Below are 8,658 nucleotides of genomic sequence, written 5' to 3' on the forward strand. Positions count from 1 at the left end.
ATCAGGTGGGCTAAACTGAGTGTGGGCCCTGATCTGGCAGTGGTCTATGGTACAAGCTCTGCTAAAAGTCCTAATTTGAATCCAGAGGAGATTCCCAGGTCCTCCCACAAATCTGGGGGTTGCAGTGGTCCAGGAGATCACTTGGGCCACAGGCCAGAGAAGGCATCAGATGAGAAGCTACTTTAGCAACCAGCTGATACGGGCCTCCAGAGAATGCTGCTGTTTGGAATGGCTGTCCTCAGAATCCTGGGAAGGCCTGGTGGGAGGCAAAAGCTACAGAGTGGTGTTGGGAGAGGGAGGAAGGAAATAGCTGAAAAAGGTGTGGGGTCATTGCTGATGAAGAGAATAGGAGACTGCTTCTCAGTGCTAGGTGTACTTCTGACTGGCTATGGGACCTGGGGCTCATGGCTGGACTGCTCTGCCCTCCAGTGACCTATATAGCTGAGCAGAAAAGGCTGGGCAAAGGAGGCTCCCGGGTGGCCTTTAACTTTTAGATTCTATCACTTGAGAGCTAGAGTGCTGATCTTGCTTTGTAGGGCAGGGAGGCGAAGGCAGGGAAGGGAAGGTGGGGCCCCTGGCTCTCTGCCTTCCCTCCTCCTGTCCTCACTCTGCCTCTAGGCACTCCAGGAAGATAGTGCTGAGGTAGGTGTGGAAGTGGTGTGGGACAGAGAGAAGACTGCTGGGCCAGGATGGGGACCATTGCAGGGCCTCCTCAATGCCATCCTTCCTGGCTTGTGGAAACCTCTGAGTGAGCTTTGTATCTGGCAGTTTCAAGGCAAATTTATTAAAGTAGAGGGTAATAAAAGAATATAAAGTAGACTTTTACTGGGACATGGGTACTCATGCCCTCGTGTTACGTGCTCCAGGGGTATGTGTGTGTGTGTGAAAGAGACAGGAAGAGATGAATGAGAGAGAGGTAGGTGTCATAAATCAATGTTTAGAAAAATGCTGTATTTCCCCTAGGTTGTTTCTTTTTGACCCCACAGAAGATGCGTTTGTCACTTAGAGGTGCAAGGCATGGAATGTGAAAACCCAGGGGAGGAAGTGGAATCAGCCTCCCTTCTCACTTTCATTGGGTAACTTGAAGGTGACAGATCAGAATGGAGGGAGAAGCAGAATGCTTGCTTTTCTTGTTTTTAGCCATCTAGCCTTTCAAAGGGACCTGTGCCCCGATATTCTCCTCTTGCAGGCTTTTTGGAGGTGGGGAATGGATGGGATGGTTTCTGGACCTCTGTAGGCATTTAGGACCCAGGCTATTCCACAACCTCAGCTGCTGCCCCTGTGGCTGAAGGCTGATGTATTTCATCAACCTGAGGCCTCCGTGTCACCGAGATCTGAAGGTCTCTTATAGGTGGAATCACTCATCCTCACACGAGTCCTGGAAGGCAGGAAAGGGCAGGCAGAAGAGGTTCCTTTTGCCACAGAGTATAAATTACTTATCCAGTGTGACCCAGTTGGTTAGATAGAGAGTCCTAGTCAAGTGACCTGACTTATAGAAACAGAGGGATTGAATTTGTTCTCTGTTTGGGAGGTAGGCAGGCTGGAAAGATCTTTTCCTCCTGGAGGAATGGGGAGAGGTCCTGTCATCCACAGAAGGTAAACCTCTGGGGGGCAGGATATTCCTTGTCCCTGCTGCATGGGCACCTGAGAAGAGTCTGTTCCTCCAACACCTGGATCTGCCTAGGGAGCTGATAGGGAAAGAGCAGACTGGGGAAAGAGGGAGGGAGAGCCCAGAACAGGGGAAAGCAGAAAGGGAGGAAAGGGCTTGGGGACAGAGGGAGCTGAAGAAAGAGCAAACAATGTCCTGGAAAACAACTTGTTTCCCCTCTCCAGCCTCCTGGCCTGCCTTCCCCACTGGAGACAGTCATTTAGAATAACGGGTCATAATTTGATTACATTCCCTCCCAGCCTTGAAGAGTAAACAAGGATCTCCCCTGGAAGGAAGGAACGGGTGGCCTGAGACCTGGCCCACTGTTCTGGGCATGACAGGGATTTCCCCCTCCTTTAGTTGTCCCTCTCTTTCTGGGTGTGCTTGAAACACAGGTTTGGCTGGCTTCAACTCCCGTTTCTACTAACATTTACATTCTCCTTGTGTCTCAGGCCCCCTCCTCTTCCCCTTCCTCTTTGCCCTCCCCCATAATGTCCTCACCCCAAGCCTGCTTACCGTATAAATATTTAAACCCATCTATTATTTCCTGTTTATTATCGGTGTAAATCCTGAGTCCATTCATTGTGCATCTGTCTCCTGTATCCATCCCAGAAGTGGGGGGGCCTGAAGGCTTCTCTAAGAGCACAGTATCACTCAGGGCAGCAGGATCACTAATTCTAACTTTTATTCATTTATTTCTTTCTCCAATTAAAAAACTAATGCATTACATAAAATTTACCATCTTACCCATTTTAAAGCATGTAGTTCTGGTGGTATTAAGTACATTCACATGGTACAAATATCCCCACCATCCAACTCCAGAACTCTTCACCTTGCAAAACTGAAACTCTGAGCCCATTAAACATGAATCCCCCATTCCCTCTTCTACCCCTCCCCCTTGCCATCAACATTCTAAATACTTTCTGTCTTTATGAATTTGACTATCCTAGGTACCTCATATACGTGGAACCATATAGTATTTGTCTTTCTGTGACAGGCTTATTTTGCTTAGCTTAATTCCTCAAGGTTCATCTGTGTTGTGGCATGAGTCAAAAGTTTATTCTCTTTTCAGGCTAAATAATATTCCACTGTATATATTTACCACATTTTGCTTATCCATTCATACATGGGTGGATGGTACTTGGGTTGCTTCTAACTTTTAGCTGCTGTGAATAATGAAAAATGCTTCTATGAACGTAGGTATACACATTGGCTTTAATTTTTTAAAGACTACCTTGGCTGGGTGTGGTGGCTCTTGTCTGTAATCCTAGCACTCTAGGAGGCCAAGGTGAGTAGATTGCTTGAGCTCAAGAATTCAAGACCAGTGTGAGCAAGAGTGAGACCTTGTCCCTAGTAAAAATAGAAAAAAACTAGTCAGGTGTTGTGGCAGGTGACTGTAGTCTCAGCTATGTGGGAGTCTGAGACAAGAGGATTGCTTGAGCCCAAGAGTTTGAGGTTGCTGTGAGCTATGATGCCACGGGACTCTATGCAGAACGACAGGGTGAGACTGTCTCAAAAAACAAACAAACAAACAAAACTACCTTTTATTGATTGCTTACTACATGCTCAGACCTGTGTAGACATAATTATCACAAGTACCTCCTAAGTGGCAAATATTCTATTTTATGAATGAAGAAATCGAGGCTCTGGGAAGCCAAGTAATGTGTCCAAGGTGAGGAATGGGGAGGATGAGAATAAGGACCATTCCTGTTCTTTAATCAGGGCCTTTTACAGCATTGTCTTGATGATGGATGTGAAGATGGGGGGTCTCAGGTCTGAGATAAACATCCTCCTGTCTGGTGATTCCACCAGATAAGAGTTCTCATTTCTGCCTACATAGCATCAGTCTGGGAACTATACAACAAGATGATGCTCTGCCTCTCCCCAGAATTAAATAGAATAGTTAAATTGAATTCCCTTGGGTCTGGAGCCCAGCTATCAGTACTTTTTTAAAGCTCCCCAGTGATTCTATGTGCAGCCAGGGTTGAGAGCCACTGGGTTAGAAGACGGGAGACAAACAGTACAGAACTGACTCGTCTATTCAGCCTCTTTGTCTTTCCATGAACTACACCCCCAAACTACCCCAAGTGTGGCATTTGGCCATGAATACTCTGAAAACAATGACTCAGAACCCTGGGATACCTCCCTCCTCCCATTCTTCCAGAAGTTCTGTTTAGTGTGTGTGTCCTTTCAGACAGGACATAGGCCCCTGTGAGGCCCTCATTAGACCTGTCAAGACCAGCCGGACTCCAGAATGAAAACAAGTTGCTGATGGCCCTCAGGTTGCCAGAAATGGATTTCCATCATCTCCTCATCAGGGGTGAGGGAATCAAGTTGAAAGGCAGGGATCACTGCATCATCAGAGGGTGGGGAGAGGAAGAGAGGGAGTGGGGGGCCCCACAGGGTGGGGTCAGGGAAGTCAGCTTCAAGAAAAGAAAAGAAAAAAGAAACCAGCTTTTATGCCTGCTCCAGCCCCAGCTCTTTGCCTGTGGCTATAGCACAACTGCTATGGTAGTGTCTTGCCCCAAATCACACCCTTCCCTGAGTCTCCCTGAACTCCTCTTAAATCCAGGGTGGTGTTCAAGCCTAGACATTTTCTAGGTTGGGCTCTGCCCTAAGACATCCAGGCTCAGCAGCTACTTGAATAGGGCATGCTGGGATGAGAAGGTTCTGTCAGCCTGTCCTGGGGATCTTCTTTCAAGCCAGTCTTGAACCAAGAACTCTAAGATCTGTGTATGACTAGCATTTTGGCAGTTCAGTGCCTACAGCAACTTGGAGGAGAGGGGTGGGGTGCAGCAGAAGAAAGCAAGCCTTCTGATGGACCTGGGTTCAGCCACTGCCCTTCTGTGTGACCCTGAACAATCACTTCTCCCTGGGCCTTAGCATCTCTACCGGCATTATAAAGGGTTTGACACAGATTCCTGTTCACAAACTCAGCTGCACATTGGAATCCTTTGGGTAGCTTTAAAAACTACCCTTGACTGGATCTCATCCTCAAGAGATGATGATTTAATTGGTAATGGGTCATGGCCTGAGCATTAAGAGTTTTAGGAGATCCCTGAATGATTCTAATTTGTAAGGCCAACTCTGAGAGCTTTTTTTTGTAGATAACTGCTTCCTAACCATTGTCACATCATAGCATCCGGAGGATGTGATACAGTGTAATAGCACCCTGTTTCTGTGCCTCAGTTTCCTCATCCATACAATGTGGATAATAATAGGATCCACCCACTTGGTAGGGTCTTTGTGAAGATTATTAAATGAACTAATGCATGAAAGCATTTAGAAAAGCACCTGGCAAGCAGTAAAATGCTCAGTAAATGTGAACTGTTATCTTCCTGCTCTGTTCCAGTTCTGGCCCCACTTCTACCCTCTGTTTTATCTCTCCATGTGCACACATTTACCTCACCAAACCAACTCAATCGGATAAACATTTCCAAGGAGTTTTCTCTGTGAATCATGCTATGCCAGGTAGGGAAGGAGGGAGGCATGAACAAGTTGGAGCCCCTGCCCTTAGGATGCTGAGTCCCCTGGGGAGACCAATATGATGTGTTCGACCATACAGATCTCCATGTATGGACCTCCAGGTCTACCTCATCTATGAGGTACACCTATGAGACACAGAGATGAACAAGACAGGTTTCTGCGCTCAAGAAACTCACAGTACAGACTGGAGGCAGGAATGGAGAAAGACCTGGCAAAAAGATGAAAGAGCTGGTGGATAGAGAAGTTGCTCCCCCTCTCTCTGCTTTTTATGGATGTGGCATGGCTCATCTAGGGGAAGTGATACTCTGTGGGGGGAAAATCATAGTAATGGGCACTTTGGGTGAAAAAGGCATGGCGTAAATGGGTGAAGATGAAGTCAAGAGAGAAGGAGAATTTTGCATAATATAAGATGTGAGGGGTGGCGCCTGTGGCTCAGGGAGTAGGGCACCCATTCCATATGCTGAGGGTGGTAGGTTCAAGCCCTGGCCCCGGCCAAACTGCAACAACAACAACAACCAAAAATAAATAAATAAAATAAGGTTAAAAAAAAAAAGATGTGAGGAAACTGGCATCTCTGAGATAGCTAGCCAGAGAGGACTACTGATGGGGCACTTGAAAGACAGCAGTGGGCAAAGGAATCTCTAGGCAGAAGTAAGTCTCATCTTGATTTTTAAAAAGTGTTTTTTTTTTTCTTTTAGGTGCTGTGGTTCACATGCACCTGTAATCCCAGTACTTTGGGAAGCTGAGGCAGGGGATCGCTTGAGCCCAGGAGTTTGAGGTTGCAGTAAGCTATGACAGTGCCACTGCATTCTGGCCCAGGCAAGAGAAGGCTACTCTGTCTCTAAAAAAAAAGTCTTGTTAGTAGGTGATACACATGTATTTGCATATTTCAAAATTTTAAGAGTATGAAGGCACATAAAATGAAAAGTTTTGCTCCATCCCTGCTAAAGTTACCACCAGTTTCTTATGTGGCTTCCCAGAGATATCTAGGATATGCAGCAAATGCTCAGAAGCATACTTTTCCTTTCCCTACTCCCACCCTTATTCTCCACCCCCTTTCTCTGGCAAATATGTCATTCACGGTGTCCTGCACTTAGCTTTGCATTTACTTAGTATTTGCTTAACTTTGTATTTACTTAGTGAGCATACCAGGAGCAGCAAGAGCTTCCTCATTATTTATTTATTTATTGCAGCTGTGCAGTGTTCCACTGTGTATATGTACCAGGGTTTATTTACCCAGATTCCTGTTTTTCACCTTGATGTTGAATTTGCTTCCTTGCCTGTGCTGTAATTTCCCACCATATATCTGAATCTTTAGGAAAGCCTGCCACACAGATGTGGGTTTAGGAGCAGATCACTCCAGGGCAGAGGGCTTCAGTGAGGAAAGGTTTGGGAGAGTTCTCAGAGTTGCTGGGAAGGGCTTTATACTTTCCATAGCATGTGGGTGAGGGCACAAGTCTTCCCACTGGATGTAGGAAAGGTACATCAAGGAGGCCCAAGGTCAAGAAGTCACCAGGTTTCAGATGGCTAGGTTACTCAAATAATGGCAACATATGGTGCATAGTTAGAAATTCAAATATAGTAGTACAGGTAGAATCCCAAGGTCATAGACTGCCTTAGCTAGAAGGGGCCTCAGAGGTGGCTGAGCACTCTTCTCATAGTCACAATACTACAGTTTAAAGGTATTGAGCCCTTACTCTGTGCACACAGCAGTCCAAGTGCTTTACATCTATCCATCCATTTAAACCTCGTGCTAATTGAAGAAACTGAGACACAAAGAAGATACATGCCATGTCCCAGTTCACAAAGCTAGTATGAAGAGCTGGGACCCAAACCCTTGGAGTCTATACTCTCCACCTTCACACATCCTGCTTCTGACTCTGGGACTGAGCCCAGAGGAGAAGTTACTCAGCACCTAGGAGGCAGAGCCAGGGCCAGAACCCAGAACCCCTTTAGGACCTCACTCTAGCAACATTGCATCAGTTTGCCTGGTGAGCTGGGAGGGGACAGGGCAGGGCAGGGGGAAGAGTCTGCAGGGGTGTAGATCAGCAGGGTGAAGGAATAGCCTGTGGTTCCTTCTGGTGGTGGGCACAGCCTGGTGCTTATGGACATGCTGACCCTCTGACATTGCTGGGTGGCTTGTGATGTGTCTCCCAAACCCTCACTGTTGACTCATAAGAATTACCTGGTTCTCAGTGCTCTGGCCAACTGTTTCTCCCCTTGATGGCTTTTCTATGGCTTAAACTGGCTCCTTGCCCTGACCCCAAGCCCACTAGGTCTCTCTTTACTCATCTGTCATTGGTAGCACTACTTTGCCATAGAAGTAGGACTCACAGTGTTTTGGAGGCAGCAGGGATTGGGGGATTTATTCAAGAAAGCAAAGAAATCATATTCAGGTTAGAACTGTATACACAGGGAGGTCTCCATCAGTGCTCTCAGGGGTCTCCTGTTGATGTCTAATGGAAGTGACTGAGGCGTGATGGCTTCAGGACCCTCTTTCTGACCTCTTCCAGGATGGGGCACTTTCAATACTGTCCTAGTGTGGCTGTGGAGCTCCCCATATTCCTGACTCCCAGCCTTCAGCCATAGCCCAAGCTTCTGTGAGCTGCAAGTCTGAGTCCCATGGCAGGTCTGTCTCAGATTGCGAGGCCACCCCACTGCACAGGTGAAGAGCACAGGATGGAGTAGGTGGCTGGCCCCTCTGCTCTTGCTCTCCCCACACTGCTTTCCTTCCCATAGTTCTGCTCGTGTTGGGCCACTCCAGGGCATCTCACTCTCCCTGGCATAGCCCCTGACATGTGGACGGTGCTCATTCAAGCCTGCAGGACCAATGAGTGAGGGCGGCAGCCTGCACTCCCTGCCTTGGATGAGTGCTCTGTCTTCTGCTCTCTGCCCTGGTTCTTGCCTGAGTCCTCCTCCTTCTTGACTCCTGAAAGAGCTTATGGTTCTGTCCAGCCTGTCTTTTTATTTTTACACAGCTTTTATTGAGTTATAGTTACTATACCATTCATTCACCCCGTTACAATGTACAATTCAATGGTGTTAGTATACTCACAGTGTTGTGCAACTGTCTCACGATCAATTTTAGTTTTAGAGCATTTTCATCACCAGCTGTCTTTTGGCAGCACCCACCCTCCTCAGCTTTCAAACACCCATAGGTCTCCTCAACTCAGAAAAAGCCTCCCTTGACCCCGCTCTGCACTCTCTGGACATTGTGCAATATGCTTCCCTCCTTCCGTGACTAAAGCACTCGAATGAGTGGTTCACACCCACGGCCTTCATTTTCTCAAACTTGGTAAACATTTTAAAAAAGCATCTATGAGGTGTGATGCCAGAGATTTGTATATACATCATCTCATTTAAGCTTCATGAACAGTCTGTGAGCTGGGGATTATTTCCTCCACTTTAGAGGTGAAAAATCCAAGGCTAAGGGCTCGGCGCCTATAGCTCAACCGGCTAAGGCGCCAGCCACGTACACCTAAGGTGGCGGGTTCGAATCCCCAGCCCGGACCCGCCAAACAACA

This window comes from Otolemur garnettii, unplaced genomic scaffold (assembly GCF_000181295.1).
Source record: "Otolemur garnettii isolate 467f Iridium unplaced genomic scaffold, OtoGar3 scaffold00031, whole genome shotgun sequence".
NCBI lineage: Eukaryota > Metazoa > Chordata > Mammalia > Primates > Galagidae > Otolemur > Otolemur garnettii.